The sequence below is a fragment of the Mercurialis annua genome, linkage group LG4, assembly GCF_937616625.2.
Source record: "Mercurialis annua linkage group LG4, ddMerAnnu1.2, whole genome shotgun sequence".
NCBI classification, from domain to species: domain Eukaryota; kingdom Viridiplantae; phylum Streptophyta; class Magnoliopsida; order Malpighiales; family Euphorbiaceae; genus Mercurialis; species Mercurialis annua.
Window position 1 is genome coordinate 3,272,169 of NC_065573.1, and position 21,765 is coordinate 3,293,933.

At 32.0% G+C, this 21,765-nt stretch overlaps 1 long non-coding RNA gene across 2 annotated transcripts; it reads left to right on the top strand.

Moving 5' to 3' along the window:
- Positions 1-16,499: 16,499 nt before the first annotated feature.
- On the top strand, positions 16,500-20,940 carry LOC126676813 (uncharacterized). Of its 2 annotated transcripts, none has more exons than XR_007640420.2 (5): positions 16,500-16,771; positions 17,781-18,003; positions 18,114-18,542; positions 19,678-19,992; positions 20,751-20,940. It is a non-coding gene; the product is annotated as an uncharacterized LOC126676813 (long non-coding RNA). The 2 variants fall into 2 exon arrangements; XR_008790604.1 differs by having other exon boundaries at positions 20,545-20,797.
- Positions 20,941-21,765: the final 825 nt, after the last annotated feature.

A 21,765-nucleotide genomic window follows, 5' to 3' on the forward strand; every position in this document is an offset into this window, starting at 1 on the left:
TTTTTTGCGATTTAAGCCAAACGTTTTCAAACGATACGAACCAAATCCAAAGGTTTCGCCTTCTAAGCGATTTAAGCCAAACATTTACAAATGTTACGAAACAAATCCAAATGTTTCACCTTTTTAGCGATATAAGCCAAACGTTTACAAATGTTACAAAACAAATGTAAACGTTTCACCTTTTTAGCGATTTAAGACAAACATTTACAAATGTTACGAAACAAATCCAAACGTTTCACCTCTTTAGCGATTTAAGACAAACGTTTGCAAACGTTACGAAAAAATCCAATTCTTTCTCCTTTTTAGCCATTTAAGCCAAACGTTTACAAACGTTACGAAAAAATCCAAACGTTTCGCCTTTTTAGCGATTTAAGCCAAATCTTTACAAACGTTACGAAACAAAACCAAACCTTTAAACCGTTACGAAACAAATCCAAACGTTTCATATTTTTAGTGATTTATGTTAGTAGTATGTGCCCTAGGGCCATTTGATCATGTATATTTGTAGAACTAATCCCAATGGTAAAGATATATATGTTCTAATTGAACTAAGTGTCTCATCAACTAAGTGTTCATTTATTACGTATTGTCCTTATCACATTGTGATAGAATCTATTCTTATGGTGTTAAGAATATGAGTTACAGATTCTATTATACAAGTGATCTAAATAACAGTTCACGATCGATGGGGTCCTACGAATAAGGGCATCGTATTATCCGGAAAGATTGTCACCTCTGTCTATTCTCCTGATTAGTAAGGAGTTACTAATTATAGGAAGTAGTGAGTCTCATACTACTTGATGGGGATTAGGATAAACATGTGGACACTCAAGATGTTGAGTGGGTCGAACAAGTGACGCTAGATGACTTATACATGGTATTTCATCAATGTCAATTTAATGTCATCTAGTTCATAATTGTACATATGTCCTTTGACTTGCGGTGACACTATCTTGTATATAGGTGATTAGAGTTTGATACTCCTTATCCCTATATCTTTCATGAGATAGAGTCGCGGGATGTGTTGGCTCTAGTTATTTGTATATGGAGATATGGGTTTAACCAAGAGAGGATTTATCACTCCGGATGAACGGAGAAAAGATTCTATGCTATCTCAAATTGTTCTTGATGGATGATAAAACATGCGCAGGTGTATATGACTTACTTAGAAAGTTATTTCTAGTGGAAGTAATATTTATCAAGAATAAGAACTAAGATGAGGTCATATGATCAAGATAAACAGTGTTTGACTTCACCGTGACACTAGTCGAGATCATAATCTTAGATGAAGGGAATTTTGAGCGTACGGTAATTATTAACGTTGGTTCATAAAGAATGCATCGAAACATTCATATCTATTTGGGGGTCGTGATATGTTGCTAGAGGTCACTCACGATCTACGAGAATTAATAATTAATGGGATTTAATTATTTAATATATGAAAGGCGTTTCTTATGACTCTCGTTGACATATAGATGTGAGCCTAGCTAGTCACACACAATAGGGTGTGCAACCGATTTAGTTTACGAGAGATCGATTTCATATAGATACTAGCATATCTTGGAAATTAATCTAAGATGAAAAAACAAGTATAAATTAGGGACTAATTTGTAAGAGTTATAAATTACTAGGCACCTAATTGTATTTTATCCAAGTTAATGCGATGATGTCATGTGATGATGTCACGATGATGTCATGGGATGATGTCACGATGATGTCATGTGATGATGTCACGATGATGTCATGTGATGATCTCACGATGATGTAATGTGATGATGTCACGATGATGTCATATGATGATGTCACGTGATGATGTCATGTGATGATGTCATATATGTCTCGATGTGTGACACCTAGCATGTGATGTGTGAGATGGTGGCAACACCTATGCTTGGTGTGTGACACCTAGCATGTGAGATGTCGAATGGTGGTAACACCTTTGCTTGGTGTGTGACACCTAGCATGTGAGGTATTGCATTCATTAGCAAAGCTCTACCCTATAAATAGAGGTTGCCTTTGCTCATTCTAAAAACACCACACTTAAGAGAGCATATTTGAAGGAGTTCAAGTAGTCATCAATCACAGATAAGCTTGTAGAAAGTTTTTCATACATCCCAGCAAAGACGTAATCGAGGCGAGAGTTTGAGCTTAGGGTTGCTCGGCAAGAGGAACTCTTGCTGATTACTTCAAGGCGAGGATTCAATCGGACGCATACTCGTGTGGACGAGCTTGAGGTCGCCGTACTATCCGGACTATATGAATCGTTGGACAATCGACATAAGTATTCTTCTTACGGTTTCTAGATGCGTGCTTTAATTACTAGATGATACGACGATCCATTTGTAATTGATATGATCAATTTCTGGATCCGAATTGTTGGAATTCTGATTTTGAATTGAAATACACGATTCAGACCCTCACGTCCCGCTGCACAAATAGTGGTATTAGAGCCACCGTATCATCGAGTATTAAACCTTTACGATTGAATGCATGTATTGATAATCATGGAAATAGGAATTATTATTGGGCATGTAATTTATAATTTCGAGGTCTTAGGTCTTGTTTGCAAAAACGAGCAAACACTATTGTGACATTAATTACATTTGATTAAATTCTGTCTAGGAGATTGGTACTTAAGTGGTCCGCTCATGACCCTCCAATCTATCCTGGGAATTTTTCTAATGTGATTATTTAACACAATACGTGACTCACTTGTGCATTATATTATCATCAACAAAACATGCGGAACAAGTAATAGTTTGCTCATTCTTTTGTGGCTAAAGAATGAGACCTAGGAAGTCCATGATCATACATGTGTGATTGCATGATTCATTTTAACTTTAATATATATGAGATGCATGCTAAAATGTGTTGTGTGCTTAGTGAGACCAGAATAACTTAAAACCCTAAGAAATCTTCCCAAAAGTTAAAAGATTAAGTTTATATTGATTAATCATTAAATTGATTTATCAATGGCTCTCCATTGGAGCAATAAACTAACACGCTTTGAGTTATCATCTTGTCGGCTATGGATACATAGGGGGGAGATGATATCATCAAGAGGCCGTTGTTGAGTTTATTGTTAAGCATGAGATGTTACGGGTGTATCGATATAGTACATGGCAATGACGGCAATTAGGCGTACCTGAGTCGTGTATTATTCAAATTGATACATCTTAGTTGATTCAATGGGTTAAACTTAACTAATGCTAAAACCCAATAATGACAATGGGTATCTGAGGGTGAATACATTAGGAGCTGGAAATGATTGAACCTCATATGAGATATGATGACCAAGTGTTGTTCACTTGTAGTACATTGTGATCCCAATAATGGCAATTAGGCGTACCCTGAGGGAAAGAACAATGACTACAAGAATTCAGTCACCCGCTTGAAATCGTTTCCAACAAAGATTCACGTTTCCTATTTTGGAAGTGTAGGATTCGAAAAACATAGTGGGAGGCCATTTTGATAAAGACCAAATCATTATGGTTAAATATACAAAATAACACGAATGCTAATTAGAGATCTTCGCTGTCTAAGGGATAATAAGATTAAATAGAATTACTTAAAGTGACATTCACGATAGTAATCGGCTAGTGGTTTAAAATCATTTTTGTTTGATTAAGATATTTAGATGCCTCCAAAGCTATTGCGAAAAAGAAATGCACATCGGTCAACAAAGAAAAATGTTTTCATTTGTTAAGATGTAGGACAATATAAGTCATTGCTGGAAATATTTGGAATATTTTAAAGGCGGTTCGGTCAATAAAAGAAAGTGTTTCTTTTGTCAAACCGAAAGATATTGAAATGGAAATTGCATTAAGTATTGTGAATACTAAAAGGGCAATGACGGGAGGAACGACAATTCCATCAAGAATGTGTCTATCTCAAGTTCCAATGTCAATTGCTCATTTAAAAGCTTGGGTATTGAGTACCGATGCTCATTCTCACATTTGTTTATCTTTTAATGATTTAGTAAAAGTGAGAAAGAAAGGAAAAAGATGAAGTAGTCTTAAATCTCAGCAATGACGCAAGCGTTGCGACAAGAGCTATAGGATCAACTTCAATTTTCTTAAATAAACATAAGTTGTACTTAAACAAGATTTTTGTACTACCCGATATATATAGGAATATCATGTCTGAATTTGTATGACAAATTTGGTAGTTGATTTTCTATTTACAAAGGTTGTTTGTAATATTATGTTTGATACTACGGAGTTGGGTGTGGATATGTACAAAATGGTCTTTATTATTTGATTAAAGATGTTTGATGCGAAAGATGTTTATAAAATAAATACCATAAGCAATCAAATCTCTAAACAATTTTGGCACTTATGATTAGGACATATTGCAAAAGATAGACTTAACAAGTTAGATAGGATGGGAATCTTAAGCAATCGAGATTTTGCATCGCTTCTGACTTATGAGTCATATCTTAAAGGAAAAATGACCTGATCATTCTTTGTGGTACAAAGTGGTAGAGTCAAGGCCGTTTAAGAGATCATACATAGTGATGTATATGGTATGTTTATAGAAACGGACCAAGGTAGATACATATACTTCATTTTCTACATCGATGATTTATCACGATATAGTTAAGTTTGTCTTACGAAGAACAAACATGAAAATTTTGAAATGTTCAAATGACTTCAAGAATGAAGTAGAAAACCAAATTGGAAAAAGTATTAAAACTTTACGATGTGATCAAAAAAGAATACTTGAGTAAAGAATTTGGTATATTCCTAAAAGGAATGTGGTATTATTTTTCAACTTACTCCTTGGGAACATCATGGTTGAATGGTGTGTCTATCAAGAAGGAGATATCGTACAATGTGGGACATGATACGATAAATAATGGGCTATATACTGATTTATCCATCTCGTTATGGAGTCATGCACTTCTTACCGCAAATAAAATTCTAAATTGAATTCCAACTAAATTCGCTCCATAGATACCTTATGAGATAAGGTATGGAATCAAGTCTTATGGAAGTTAAGATTTGTTCGGAAGATATCAAGAAACTGATATCCGATAAATTTGGAATCAAAATCAATCATGGAAAGGTTATGTTGGATATCCTAAAGACAATTTAGGATGTTATTTCTAAATTCTAACCGAATAAACAATCGTTGTTTATCGGTGGTAGTCTTACTTGATAAAGCATTTATTCAAGAGGGAGACTAAGAAACGAATATAGAATTAGATGAGGAGTCATCTAGTTACCAACAACAGAATGAATCAATAAAGATTGATCAAACCCGCTAAGAGCTAGAGTTAGTAAAAGATGTATCTACATTAACATCTCGAAGATCAAGTAGATAGAGTATCTCGTCCACCGGAGAGATATGGTTTTCCAGCATGATAAAAAAAGAGTTGTTTAACCATGGAGAAAAAGATCAAGGGTTGACCACTCTACTTATTTAGAAGCTATATATGATATAGATTCTTAAAAAATGGTTTGAAGCAATAAAATCTAAAATGGATTCCATTTATAGTAACCAAATTTTGGGAGCTAGTCGATCCATCCGAAGGTATTATACCGATAAGGATTAAATGGACCTTCATGTGTAAAATTTGTACTAATGGAAAGGTGGCGACCTTTAAATCTAGGCTTGTTGCAAAAGAATTTTGCTAGAGGCAAGAAGTTGTATTGTGAATATACTTTCTCGCTGATAGCCATGGTTAAGTCCATCCGGTTTCTTCTTGCCGTAGCTACATATGTAGATTAAATGGTTGGACATGTTGATGTAAGAACCACATTCCTTAATAGTTAAATTAAGGAGTATATCTATATGGAACAAGCCGAGGATTTTGAATCCGAAGAAGGTTCCGAGGCGTGTAAGCTAAAATGATCCCTAGTGGATGGAAACAAACCTTCGAGATTCGTCGTCTTGATAAAGCCGTAAGGAGTTACAAATGTATTAAAAACGATGATAAACCCAATGTTTACAAGAAGGTTAGTGGGAGCAGACTCACTTTTGTGATCTTGTATCTAGATAACATATTACTAATACATAATAATATATGAATGTTAACTTCTGTAAAACTTTGGTTTATCTAATACGTACTCCATCAAAGTCCTCAGAGAAGTAGCTTATATTCTCAGTGTTGGAATCTATGGAGATAGATCTAAGAGAATAAGTGGTTTCTCCTACAGGCTCTTCTTAGAAAAGATATTGATGTAGTTCAATATGGAAGTTCTAAGAGGATTGATACTAGTTAGCCATGAAATTCTTCTTTGAATAGGAATGTCTTCTGAGACTTCTAAAGAAAGAAAGATTCTAGCAAAGATACCATAGGCTTCAGCAATTGGTAGTCTGATGTATGTGTTGTCACTTACAAAGCTAGAAATTTGTCTATACAGTTAGTGGGACTAATCAGTTTCAATCAAATCCATGTCGAGAACATTGGATGGTCGTTAAAGATATCTTTAAGTACTTATGAAGAACTAAAGATATGGTCTTAACTAATGGAGAACAAGGTTTTTTAAGTTGACCGTTTTACAGATTCTGATTAATAAATCAGATATGGATGATAGAAAGTCTATCTCCAGATTCATATTTATCTATAATGAAGGAGTAGTAAGCTAGAAGTGTTCTAAGCGATAATCAAGTCCAAGTTCCATTATATAAGCCGAGTATATTATGGCAGGAGATGTTTTAATAGAAGGTGTTTGGATAAAATAGTTCTTAATAGAACTAAGTACGGTTTTCTTCCATTAAGTCGACAGTTCCTCTTTTCTGCGACCACAATGGTGCTACTGCCCTAGCAAAGGAAACTGGGTCTCACAACTTATCCAAACATAAGGAAAGGTATTATCATATTATCTAAAGAAATTGTTGGAAAGATAAAATTGTTTCTCTAATTGATAGCATCAGCCGATAACACGGCTGACCCACTGACAAAGCCCATGACTTAGAGTCATTAAGGTTTACATGACATAGAGTCATTAAGATTTACATCTTGTAAAGATGGGGCTTAGATATAGTTGCCAATGGCACTAGTGCAAGTGGGAGATTGTTAGTAGTATGTTTTGATCATGTATATTTGTAGAAATAATCCCAATGGCAAAGATATATATGTTCTAATTAAACTAAGTGTCTCATAAACTAAGTGTTCATTTATTACATATTGTCCTTATCACATTGTGATAGAATCTATTCTTAAGGTGTTAAGAATATGAGTTACAGATTTTATTATACAAGTGATCTAAATAACAGTTCACGATCGATGGGGTCCTAAGAATAACGGCATCGTATTATCCCGGAAAGATTGTCACCTCTGTTTATTCTCCTAATTAGTAAGGAGTTGCTAATTATAGGAAGTAGTGAGTCTCATACTACTTGATGTGGATCAGGATAAACATGTGGACACTCAAGTGACGCTACATGACTTATATATGGTATTTCATCAAAGTCAATTTAATGTCATCTAGTTCATAATTGTACATATGTCCTTTGACTTGCGATGACACTATCTTGTATATAAGTGATTAGAGTTTGACACTCCTTATCCCTAGATCTTTCATGAGCTAGAGTCGCGGGATGTGTTGGCTCTAGTTAGTTGTATATGGAGATAGGGGTTTAACCAAGAGAGGATTTATCACTCCGGATGAACGCAGAAAAGATTCTATGCTATCTCAAATTGTTCTTGATGGATGATAAAACCTGCGCAGGTGTATATGACTTACTTAGAAAGTTGTTTCTAGTGGAAGTCATATTTATCAAGAATAAGAACTGAGATGAGGTCATATGATCAAGACAAACAATGTTTGACTTTACCGTGACACTAGTCGAGATCATAATCTTAGATGAAGGGAATTTTAAGTGTACGGTAATTATGAACATTGGTTCATAAAGAATGCATCGAAACATTCATATCTATTTGGGTGTCGTGATATGTTGCTAGATGTCACTCACGATCTACGAGAATTAATAATTAATGGGATTTAATTATTTAATATAAGAAAGGCGTTTCTTATGACTCTCGTTGCCATATAGATGTGAACCTAGTTAGTCACACACAATAGGGTGTGCAACCGATTGAGTTTACGAGAGATCGATTTCATATAGATATTAGCATATCTCAGAAATTAATCTAAGATGAAAAAACAAGTATAAATTAGGGACTAATTTGTAAGAGTTATAAATTAGTAGGCACCTAATTGTATTTTATCCAAGTTAATGTGATGATGTCATGTGATGATGTCACGATGATGTCATGTGATGATGTCAAGATGATGTCATGTGATGATGTCACGATGATGTCATGTGATGATGTCACGATGATGTCATGTGATGATGTCACGATGATGTCATGTGATGATGTCACGATGATGTCATGTGATGATGTCACGATGATGTCATGTGATGATGTCATGTATGTCTCGATGTGTGACACCTAGCATGTGATGTGTGAGATGGTGGCAACACCTATGCTTGTTGTGTGACACCTAGCATGTGAGGTGTTGCATTCTTAAGCAAAGCTCTACCCTATAGATAGAGGTTGCCTTTGCTCATTCTAAAAACACCACACTTAAGAGAGCATATTTGAAGGAGTTCAAGTAGTCATCAATCACAGAAAAGCTTGGAGAAAGTTTTTCATACATCCTAGAAAAGACGTAATCGAGGCGAGAGTTTGAGCTTAGGGTTGCTCGGCAAGAGGAACTCTTGCAGATTACTTCAAGGCGAGGATTCAATCAGACGCATACTCGTGTGGACGAGCTTGAGGTCGCCGTACTATCGGGACGACAAGAATCGTTGGACAATCGACATAGGTATTCTTCTTACGATTTCTAGATGCGTGCTTTAATTACTAGATGATACGACGATCCATTTGTAATTGATATGATCAATTTCTGGATCCGAATTGTTGGAATTCCAATTTTGAATTGAAATATACGATTCGGACCCTCACATCCCGCTGCACCAACAATTTAAGCCAAACCTTTATAAACGTTACGAAACTAAACCTAGCGTTTCACCTATTAAGCAATTTAAGCCAAACGTTTACTAACATTACAAAACATATCCAAGCGTTTCACCTTTTTTGCAATTTAAGCCAAATGTTTACAAACGTTCCGAAACAAATCCAAGCATTTCATATTTTTTTTGAATTTAAGCCAATCGTTTACAAAAGTTACAAAACAAATCGAAGCGTTTCACCTTTTAAGCAATTTAAAACAAACGTTTGCAAACGTTACGAGACAAATCCAAACGTTTCACTTTTTTAGCAATTTAAGCTGAACGTTTACAAACGTTACGAAACAAAACCAAACATTTCACTTTTTCAGCAATTTAAGCCAAACGTTTAGAAACGTTACGAAACAAATCCAAACGTTTCCCTTTTTTAGCGATTTAAGCCAAATGTTTAAAACGTTACGAAAACTAATCCAAACGTTTCACCTTTTTAACGATTTATGTCAAACGTTTACAAATGTTACGAAACAAATCCAAACGTTTCACCTTTTTAATTGAAGCCAAACGTTTTCAAACGTTACGAAACAAATCCAAATATTTCACATTTTTAGCAATTTAAGCCAAACGTTTACAAACGTTATCAAAAAAAACCAAGCGTTTCACTTTTTTAGAAAGTTAAGACAAACGTTTACAAACGCAACAAAACAAATCCAAGAGTTTCACCTTTTTAGCAATTCAAGCCAAACGTTTACAAACGTTACGAAACAAATCCAAGCGTTTCATCTTTTTAGCGATTTTAGCCAAAAACTTTACAAACGTTACGAAAAAAATCCAAACGTTTACAAACGGTACGAAACAAATCCAAACGTTTCCCCTTTTTAGCGATTTAAGCCAAACGTTTACAAACGCTATGAAACAAATCCAAACGTTTCCTCTTTTTAGTAATGTAAGCCAAACATTTACAAACGCTACAAAAGAAATCCAAACGTTCCCCCTTTTTATCGATTTAAGCCAAACGTTTACAAACTTTACGAAACAAATCAAAACGTTTCCCCTTTTTAACAATTTAATCCAAATGTTTACAAACGATACGAAACAAATCAAAACGTTTCCCCTTTCTAACGATTTAAGCCAAACGTTTACAAACGTTACGAAAAAAATCCAAACATTTCACCTTTTTATCGATTTAAGACAAACGTTTACAAAACGTTTAAAACATTACAAAACAAATCCAAACGTTTCATATTTATAGCGATTTATTCCAAACGTTTACAAACATTTCGAAACAAAATCAAGAGTTTCACCTTTTTAGCAATTTAAGTCAAACGTTTACAAACATTACGAAATCAATCCAAGCGTTTCACCTTTTTAGCAAATTAAGCCAAACGTTTAGAAACGCTGCGAAACAAATCCAAGTGTTCCATCGTTTTAGCAATTTAAGCCAAATGTTTACAAACATTACGAAACAAATCCAAACTTTCACCTTTTTAGTGATTTAAGCCAAATGTTTACAAACGTATGAAACAAATCCAAACATTTCACCTTTTTATCGATTTAAGCCAAATCGCTTACAAACTTTATGAAACAAATCCAAACGTTTCCCCTTTTTAGCTATTTAAGCCAAATGTTTACAAATGTTACGAACAAATCCAAACGTTTTACCTTTTTAGCGATTAAAGTCAAACGTTTACAAACGTTACAAAAAAATACCAAACGTTTAAAACATTACGAAACTAATTCAAATGTTCCACATTTTTAGCGATTTAAGCCAAACGTTTACAAACGCTACGAAACAAAACCAACCGTTTCACCTTTTTAGCAATTTAAGCCAAACCTTTACAAACATTACAAAACGAATCCAAGCGCTCCACCTTCTTAGTAAATTAAGCCAAACATTTACAAACGTTACGAAACAAATCCAAGCGTTTCACCTTTTTAGCAATTTAAGCAAAACGTTTACAAACGTTACGAAATAAATGCAAATGTTTCGCCTTTTTAGCGATTTAAGCCAAACGTTTACAAATGTTACGAAACAAATCCAAACGTTTCACCTTTTTAGCGATATAAGCCACACATTTACAAAGGTCATAAAACAAATTCAAATGTTTCACCTTTTTAGCAATTTAAGCCAAACCTTTACTAACGTTACGAAACAAATCCAAGCGTTCACCTTTTTAGCAATTTAAACCAAACGTTTACAAACTTTACGAAATAAATCCAAGCGTTTCACCTTTTGAGCAATTTAAGCCAAAAGTTTACAAACGTTACGAAACAAATCCAAACGTTTCTGCTTTTTAGCGATTTATGCCAAACGTTTACAAATGTTACAAAACAAATCCAAAAGTTGAACCTTTTTAGCGATTTAAGGCAAACGTTTAAAAATGTTACGAAACAAATCCTAACGTTTCACCTTTTTAGCGATTTAATCCAAACGTTTACAAACGTTACGAAACAAATCCAAACGTTTCGCGTTTTTAGCAATTTAAGCCAAATGTTTACAAACGTTACAAAACAAATCCAAACGTTTCCCCTTTTTAGCAATTTAAGCCAAACGTTTACAAACGTTACGAAACAAAACCAAACGTTTAAAACGTTACAAAACAAATCTAAATGTTTCACATTTTTAGCGATTTAAGCCAAATCTTTACAAATGATACAAAACAAAACAAAGCATTTCAACTTCTTAGCAATTTAAGCCCAACGTTTACGAACTTTACGAAACAAATCCCAGCGTTTCACCTTTTTTGCAATTTAAGCCAAATGTTTACAAACGTTCCAAAAAAATTCCATGTGTTTCACCTTTTTATCAATTTAAGCCAAAGGTTTACAAACGTTACGAAACGAATCCAAGCGTTTTATTTTTTTAGCAATTTAAACCAAACGTTTACAAACGTTACGAAACACATCCAAGCGTTTCACCTTTTTAGCGATTTAAGCCAAACGTTTACAAACGTTACGAAACAAAACCAACTTTTCAGCTATTTTAGCCAAATGTTTAAAACGTTACGAAACAAATCCAAACGTTTCCCATTTTAGCAATTTATGCCAAACGTTTACAAACATTACGAAACAAATCCAAACGTTTCACCTTTTTATCGATTAAAACCAAACGTTTACAAACGTTTCACATTTTTAGCAATTTAAGCCAAACCTTTATAAACGTTACGAAACAAAAACCAAACGTTTTACCTTTTTAGCAATTTAAGCCAAACGTTTACAAACGTAACGAAACAAATCCAAGTGTTCCCCTTTTTAGCAGTTTAAGCCAGACGTTTACAAACATTACGAAACAAATACGAACGTTTTACCTTTTTAGCGATTTAAGCCAAACGTTTACAAAGCTTACGAAACAAAAACAAATGTTTAAAACATTACGAAACAAATCCAAACGTTTAGCATTTTTAGCGATTTAAGCCAAACGTTTACAAACCACTACAAAAAATTTGGCTTGTTGTGACAAACTATATTTTGTCATAATAAATAGATTAATTGTGACAAAAAAATATATTTTGTCACAATAAGAGTTCAATGAAATGATATTGTGACAAATACATATTGTGTCAACCATTTTTGTCACTATAAAAATTAATTATGTTTGTTGTGACTAACTATTTTGACAAAAAAATATTTTGTCGCTGTAATTTTAAATGTTTTTATTATGACAAAATAAATTTTATTATAATATTTGAAAAAGTGGTGACAAATTTTATTTTGCAGCAATTAGATATATTTTGTCACTCTAAAAATTAATTATGTTTATTGTGGCAAAGCATTTTGCCAAAAAAACACATTTTGTTATTGTATATTAAAAATAAACTTATGATGATAAAATAAATTTTATCATAATTTGTAAAAAAATTCTGACAAATTTATTTTTGCAGCAATTAAGTGAAATTAAATGATATTGTAATAAATTAATATTGTGTCAAATTTATTTGTCACTGCAAAAAAAGTAAATATGTTTTTGTGACAAAGTATTTTGCCAAAACAAATGTTTTGTTCCAGCATTGTAAAAATACAGTTATAATGACAAAATATAAACCTTATGTAAACCTTATTAAACACAAAATAAACACAAAATAGAGAATAAAAAAGGAATTGCAGAAAATATATGTTAAAGAATAACTCGAAAAACACTCTTTCCACAACTGTTTATTATGTCAAATTTATTTGTCACTAAAAAAAATAAACATGTTTTTGTGACAAAGTATTTTGCCAAAACAAATGTTTTATGCCCGTATTTTAAAAATACAATTATAATGAAAGAAAATGAACCTTATGTAAACCTTATAAAACACAAAATAAACACAAAATAGAGAACGGAAAAGAAATTGCATAAAATATATGATAAAGAATATCTCGAAAAATAATCTTTCCGCTATAGTTTATTGTGTACAAATTTATTTGTTACTATTAAAAAAAGTAAATATATTTTTGTGACAAAGTATTTTGCCAAAATAAATGTTTTGTGCCTATATTTTAAAAATAAAGTTATAATGACTATAAATGAACCTTAGGTCGACCATATGTCAACCTTATCAAACACAATACACACAAAATAGAGAAAGAAAACTGAATTGCAGAAAATAAATGGTAAAGAAGAAAATATATATACAGTTATAATGATAAAATAAATTTTAGCATAATATTTAAATACAGTAGTGACAAATTTTATTTTGCAGCAATTAATTAAAATTAAATAATGTTATGATAATTAAATATTATGTCAAATAATTTTATCACTATAAAAATTAATTATGTTTGTTGTGACAAAGGGTTTTGACAAAAAAAACATTTTGTCACTGTATGTTAAAAATACAGTTATTATGATAAAATAAATTTTATCATAATATGTAAAAATATTGTGAATAATTTATTTTTCCAGCAATTAAGCGAAATACTATAGATATATTAGTAAAAATAAGGCCTAATTACTTAAAAACTACCCAACTTGTAACTTTTTTTCATTTATACCATGACCTAGAAAAAAGTTCAATTGTACCCTATCTTTGGTTTTTATGTTTTATTTGTACCCCAAAATTAAAAATTTTGACAATTTCATTAATTTAAGGATAAAAACATTAAAAAGAACTAAATGAAAGGATTATATTATACTTTTTTTCTGTTTGAAAAAATACAAATAAATCCCTTGACTTTAAAACATTCAAATAAATCCTAACAACTAATTAATTTTTCTAACTTTATTAAAAAAACCAATAAACTCTAAAAAAAAATGAGGAACGAAATCTGTTCTTCAAAAAAAATGAAGAACAAATCCTGTGTTCTTCATTGTTTTTGAAAAACATGAGCTGTTCTTCATTTTTTTTAGGAACATATATTGTTCTTCAAGGGAAGGATTGAAACTGTTCCTTCCTTGAAGAACAGATCCTCGGATCTGTTCTTCAAGAGAGGAACATATCCATTTCCTCCCTTGAAGAACAAATTCGAGGCTGTTCTTCCTTTATACCAAAAAAATTGCAAGACAATGAAAAAATAAACCAGAAAAAGAGAAGAAATGGAAAGTAATGTTTGTTGGTTGAAAATTGGTGAGGCAAAAATAGAGACAGTTTGTATTGTTATTTGGAAATTAATTGAATTTCCGATTAGAGAATAAGGAAAAGCAAGTTGGTAGAAGAAAAAGGATAACGTGGGCGCTGAATTTTATCAATTTCTAATTCATAGAACAGACCCGCATTTCCTTGGGTTTCGGAAAGTGAATTTTTTTTGATTTTTTTATTTAAATTGACTTTGTTTCGTATAAAGGGCAAATATTTTATATTTTTAAATTTTAAAAAATTATTAATAAGTAATACTCTCTCCGTTCCTTATTCTTTGATGTTTTAGAGTATCAAAAAAATTCCAAAATGAATGACGTTCTGAATATTAAGCCTACTTTTTACCTAAAATACCCTCTCTATCCATTAAATCAAAAGGCAGTATTTTCTTTTTAAAAAATATTTTCTCTTTCTAGATTTCTTTACTAAGTCTGAAGATTTGTAAGCTCAGAGAGCATTAACAGGTGATGAAGGTTGTGGAAAGATTATGTCTTTTCCATTCCGCTTTTTTTTTCACTTTCGTTAATTTTTTTTAGCTCTTTCAGATCTGAGGGTGGTTGTAACTCTCTTAGAAAAAGAGGAAGCAAGTATGGCGACGGTTGGTGTAGGGGTGGTGGTGGTGGACGATGAAAATATGGCGGATGAGGGTTATTTCAGTAAACTGACGATGGCCAAACATGGAGGAGTTTGAATAAAGAGATTCAAATTTTTTCTTTTGGGGGTTGTGGGTATAATTTTTTTTTTTTTTGAGAATATGGTGAGATACATAATTTAATATGAAACTCGGTGAAGAAGAAAGGAGCAAATTGAAAATAAGTAAAATCTTGAGAGTAGAAATAGTAGACCTAACAATGGCAGTAAGTGATGTCTTTACCAATTTTGCTGTTGCAAAAAATTGATAATTGCAAATATCTGACAGAAAATATTTAGCAATAAACTAATTTCTTTAAATTTAATCTCCTATTTTTGCAAAAATTATAATAGTTTTTCAGCAATAAAATTGAAAATTAAATTAATTAATTAATTATATAAAACTTCCATTGTTTAATTGTTTTACATTATTATAAGACCCTAGCAGCCTAGCTTTTATGTATGGCTTTTAGAATGTGAATAAATGTTTGTAATGAAATTGGTTTATAAGTTTTTCTGAAAACATGTTGCATGATTGTTTATGTGATTAGATCGCGAAATTTTTATAGTAGTTTTAGGCTTGCTACGGATTTCAGAGCTACCACTCCCATTCCCTGGCGCCGGTCGCGGCTCAAGATTTCGGGTCGTGGCACAAACCAAGCACAAATCAATCCATATACATACATTAATTATATGTTTTTTACAAAGCATTTGGTGAGTTTGTAATTTTTCCGCAATTTTTACCGTGCCGTCGGCCTACAAAAAGGAACCCCTAAATCAAATGTTCCAAAAGTAGTTTCTCTAACAAATTGTTTTGGATAAATCAAAATCTGGTTATATTCGTGGACTCCGATATGGAACCAAACGGTATGTGACGGCTTAATTATATTTTAAAATTTGTTACACTTTTATTTTTCTTTATAATTTCAAAATTATTCACTTAAATCACTACGATCAGTCTTTTAGAGGACAATGTTTTGGCGAAAAGACTACTATTAAATCGCAATAACGCTATCTATCGCGGTTAAAACAAATCGCAATAAGGCTACTAATTGTGACTAGTATTATCCAGTCGAGAAATATTAAACTAAATTTAATAATTAGGTCCGGTTTTATTTCCTTTTTTAATGAAAAATAACATAGGTTACAAAAATAAGGCACCTAAGCGGGAAACACTACAAGAAAAACGTTCATTAACGACCAAATTTTTGCGAAGGGGAAAAATTTCGGTCGCAAAAAGTCACTTACAGCGGCCGGAATTATACCCGGTCGTTTAATTTAATATGAAAATTAAACTTTAAGGACTGTAGTGTAATTATTTCCTTTCCCTAAAAAAAATAATTCTGGTCGCAAACATTAAATAATGGGGCGGGAATCATCGCGCCCTTTCCATTTATAGGCGAAATAATTTTTTCCTTTGGCAAAAAGTCTCCCTCCAATTCTCACATCTCGGTCTAACTCTCAAATTTCTCGCTCCAAATCTCAAAATTCTCACTCCAGTCATCAGTTACTCCTACTCTAACCCAATTTTCCTAATCTAACCTAATCTTCCTCCCATCTCATTTGTCATCAAAATCGTCAGTCATCAGCTCTAAACCAATCTTCCTAATCTAACCTAATTACTCCAACTCTTAGAAATTTTAGGAGGACAGATGATGATGATGGTAAATCCCTAAATTATTTTTCAAGTTTTAGTCAATTAATCTGCTGTTCTTATTTGTTTTAATTTTTTTATTGATAATTGCAAATTCTAGGTCTTGGCATGTTAATTACCTATTTCTGGATTTGTTTATTGAATTTATGGAATTCTGCATTGATAATTGAAATTGTACCTTTCCGCTCCCACGCCTGAACTGAACGGTGTTGAGTGCGACTCATGGTCGGCTGTAGTAAGGTTATTTTTAGAATATTAGTACATAGGAAATTAATATGAAAGCCAGCAAATAGAGTCAGATTCATTATTATTATTGATAAACTTACTTCTACAGATCATATCTAACATGGTGTTGCTTTTGGTACATAGATCTAATATTTAGTAATTTTGAATACGATTTCTTCTTATTTTTGCTTCTTTGTTCTGTTTTTATGATTTTATATTAAAATGGTACTTGTAAGTATAAATGTTTGTCTTGTTTTGTATTTTGAATGATTGCACTTCTATTTTGGTGATTTTATTAAAGTAATACGCCATTGTTTCAATTTGTACTGGTTTTTGTATGCCTTTATTTCTTTGGCTTTTCATGTCTCATTTTACAAAGAAATTATAATGTCAATTTACTTTTATTTATTAAAACCTTACTGTTCTAAAATAATAATTGAATTACATAGCCAATAATTAATTAGGGACTAGCGTAAATCCCTCTTTTCGTTTTGATATATTTATATTTTGTTATTAGTTCCTAATTGATCATGGGTTCAGATTGGCTATGTTCAAATTTATATATTTGTTTTTGCTTATAGTATTAAAACTGAAAATAAGATTTTAATCCCAACACTTCTTAAAAGTGATAACTCCTTTTACTTTCAAAAATAGTTGCTTGTCACAACTATTATTTATCAGCTATAATAAATTAGTAACTGAACTCATATAGCTGCTAATCAAAATACTTGTTATCAGTTGTAGCTGTTGATTTCTTATTATAATAATTTCATCTTTTGTTTTCTTTGACTTAGGTTAAAATGCAACCAGCTAAAGCAAAAAACAAACCGGGATCAAATTTGAAGCCTGGAAAGATCAAGTACATAAAATAAGGTTTATTAGGTAAGGCGAGTGGTCAAGGGTTAAGACTAGTGATTTTTGAAGATGGAAGTAGTGCATTTAATTCATCGAAGAGTGCTCCAAGTACTCCAATTACACAATTTGGCATGGAGCATTACATTTGTGATCAGATAAATGGTACCTTCACTATCTTTACGCTTCATTCATTGTATTATAACTTAGTAGAATGATCACCTAATCTTTAGTAACTTAGGATTTCTGTCATTTCATTGGCATTTTAAATGCAGACGCTGAGAAACAAAGGAAAGTAGAAGCAGAACGCGAGGCAAAATTTCATGAAATTGCTCAAAAATAAAAGAAAAGAGGGAGAGAGAGAGAAGAGGAAAGGAAATTATCTGCTTCGTCTTCTAGGCCTTCATATCCTCCTGCTGTGTCCCGTCCAGAGCTAAGTGCATTTGCTCCTACTGCTGCCACTGGCAAATACGTACCTAGATATCATTGGGACAAAGAAGGCCCAAGAAATGGGGGCTCTAGGGAGTCTCGTCTAGATGGGGATGCTAGGCAAAAACCTGTAATTGATGACCTCTGGGTTAGTAGGCAGCCTCCTTTTGACTATGACAGAGGGCCTAGTAGCACAAGGATGGAAGTTCTAAACCTACCCATTGATAGGCGACGTGATGTCAGCTCAAAGTCCACTTGTTCATCTTCTAGAGAAGGTAATATACTGTTAGTATTTTGCATATAATTTTAAGGTAGTTTTTGGAATTGAAATGCGACCTTTCCCTCCATTTTAAATCAATCCAAATCCGTTTATCTCATTTCTTTCTATATTCATTTGCTCTGCTTTGCACTTTGTAGATGCCATTAATTTGCGTATTTATGTAAAGGAAATTTCAAGTGCAATGTTTTCTGAAAATACTTTACTGATAATGCATCTAACTTATTGCATAACGGTATAGTATTTATCAACTAATATGTGTCTTTGGCAACTGAATCTATAAATGTTGCAATTTTTAGCTGGTGGGTGGTTGATATATATTGAAATAAGTGATTGGATTTATAGGATTGTGATTTAAAATGATTAGAAATGTATCAATTATTACATAAACTCAAGAGGAACCATCAAGTAGATTGCATACATTGAGTTTAAGATTAAATTTACAATCACTGATCATGTAGATTGCATACATTGAGTTTCATATCAAAGGCAGCTTTAGATTAAATTTACAAGCACTGCTCAATTATTCAATATAGGTGCATTACAAAAAGGGTCTTCACAAGAAATGCTTATACTATGGATTGCAATAGTTCAATTGTTCCACCAAGCGAGACTCCTTTACCTCAACCGTCTTAGCTAGTGCAAGATAACACAATACGTATTATTTTTACATATTTAGAATGAAAATGGATTGTATTTTTCTTTTTTCTTTTTTAAATTATATTATGCATGGCAGTATCCATTCACTTTATTTTATGGTTATTTGAAGAGTCAAGTGGTAAAAAGAAAAAGAAAAAGGGGCGAGGAAGGAATATGATAAATTAATAGATTGGCGCCTCTGACCTAAAAACAATTTGAAATCATTTTCTCTTTGCTTTTTCAGCTGCTCTTTGCTCTCCAAAATCGCCCACATCTCCCCATTTTCTAAAAATTGAAAAACAAATATTGAAACCAATTTGTTGCATTGTAAATATTTATAGAAAATGATTCAATTGAAACGAAAAGGTCGATTTACTTTGGTATAATGAAAATCAATGGCTTAAGGTATGTATATTATGTTTGCTCTTATGGGTTTCTTTTGCAATTTACTTTTGATGTCTGTGGGTTCAAATTGGTTTGATTCAATCAAGTAGAAAAAAGGAAATTTGGTGCTACCGGAATTTTGAAGATGCCGTTTTGATCAACTATCATTGACTGGACAAGATCAAAACCTAATTAAAGGGCTCGAGGCAACAAAAACAGAGATGAGAAGATGGAATTAGAGAGCCTAAAAGCTAAGCATTTAATTTCTTTTATGTTCATTTATGAATTATTACTTTCTATATTCTTGACCATCTCCTAATTTTTGAATTTAATTGCTATGTATTTTTCAGCCGGACCAGTAAAGAGGGAAGCAAAAGGCTTTCAGAGAAAGAAGAGAATGAGAAAGAAAATCAAACAGAAACTTGGTGAGCTAAGTTTTTTTCCTCATGTTAGTTTTCATTATTTGTTTTCACGTGGGATGTTTGTTGTGATTTTGAATAAGATGGGTATTCCTATTTTGGCATGTTTGATGTTTATAGTTTTAACTCTTTGTTGTTTGATCTTGTGATCAGAAATGGGTATAGACCCAGATTTTCAAAGAAAAGAAGCTTTAATTGTTCATTTTAAAACTATGCAAATACTTTTATAAGCATTGAAGACATTGACAGAAACTAATTGGAATACTTACTGTATGTATAAAAATTGAAGACATTTTGGTTCAAAAATTGGTGCAATTTTGTTTGCAAAAACAAACAGATTACCAATTGGTCCTTCAGAAAAGATATTCAAAATGGAAATTAGTATTGTCACTCGATTAATGGCATCTCTAGGTAAACTTTATTGGGTGTGAAATAAGTGCTGAACAAAAGGAAGTTTTACTTACAACTATTCAGGTAAAATTAAAAACTATTTTATATCATACTTGTTATTTCAATTAATTACATTTTTATAATATGTGACTATTCATTTATTGATAGGATGAATTTGAGATTGATATAAGTGATCCACATGCAAGAGAAATAGTATATGTAATGATGGCTAGACGATTGCAGGTGACGGCTTACTTAAATATATTTTTTAATTCGTTACGCTTTTAATTTTTCTTTATAATTTCAAAATTATTCAATTAATTATGTCAATTTGAAAATAAAAGTGTATATAATAAACATATTTTTTTTTCCAGATGGGAATTGTTGGAATGAAAGAAGATGGACGTCTTCTATTTCAAAAGTTAGGCTTAATTTAGTTTTTTTTTTCTTTGTAGCAAATAGTTTACATGTTTGCATACGATCAGTTATTTTAGTATTATTAATGACTTATTCATTGATTATTTTATGTAATATTTGAAAAATAATTTTACTTTTGGAAAATAATTTTAAGTACGCCAACAAGAGAGTCTACTACCAGTAAGTTTAATCCGATGACGACAGATGTAAAGAGAAAGCGATAAGTGTGAAACGCAATGATGATAAGGACATTTGGATGCAACCCCGCTATCAAGAAAATTTATCGGAATGACAAGTTGAGGACAAAACTTCAAGTTTTTATAAAGGAACGTAATAGTTGATGGATAAAAGTATTACGACTGTAAAAGTATTAATGGAATAAAGTAAATAAGAAAGATTTATGAAAATTCGAGGTCGAATTTTTATAAGGGGGGAAGAATGTAATACCCCAAATATTTTTAGAATAATTAAGTTGTGCCACGTGTCGTGAATTTCGATAAATTAAGTTAAGATGGATTTAATTTAAAGATATCGGGAATTTAAAGTAATTTTTATTGAACGGATTAGCGGGATTAAAGGAAAAGGGTTAGAAAATTAATATAAAATAAATTATAAATCCCGAGATAAGAATTAGTTCGCCAAGGTCCGCGAAATATTTTATAGTATTTGTGATAAAAGTTTCGGGTCAATTGGAGACCTTTTAAAATTTGGACGCGGATGCGTTTAGGACTAAATTGTAATTTTTGAAAAGTTTAAGGGCTAAAATGTAAATTAGCCAATTGAGCCTCAAGAATAGAAATTATAAGATTATTAATGGAAAATAATAATTTTGGAGTCGTATTATTTATTTGGACATAAACAATACATACGTAATTGAGTTAAAGTAAATAAGTAATTGTTAAGTTAAAATAGAAAGTTTAATAGAGAATTGGTTTAAGTTAAAGAGTTCAAGGACTAAAAGTGACATTTAGT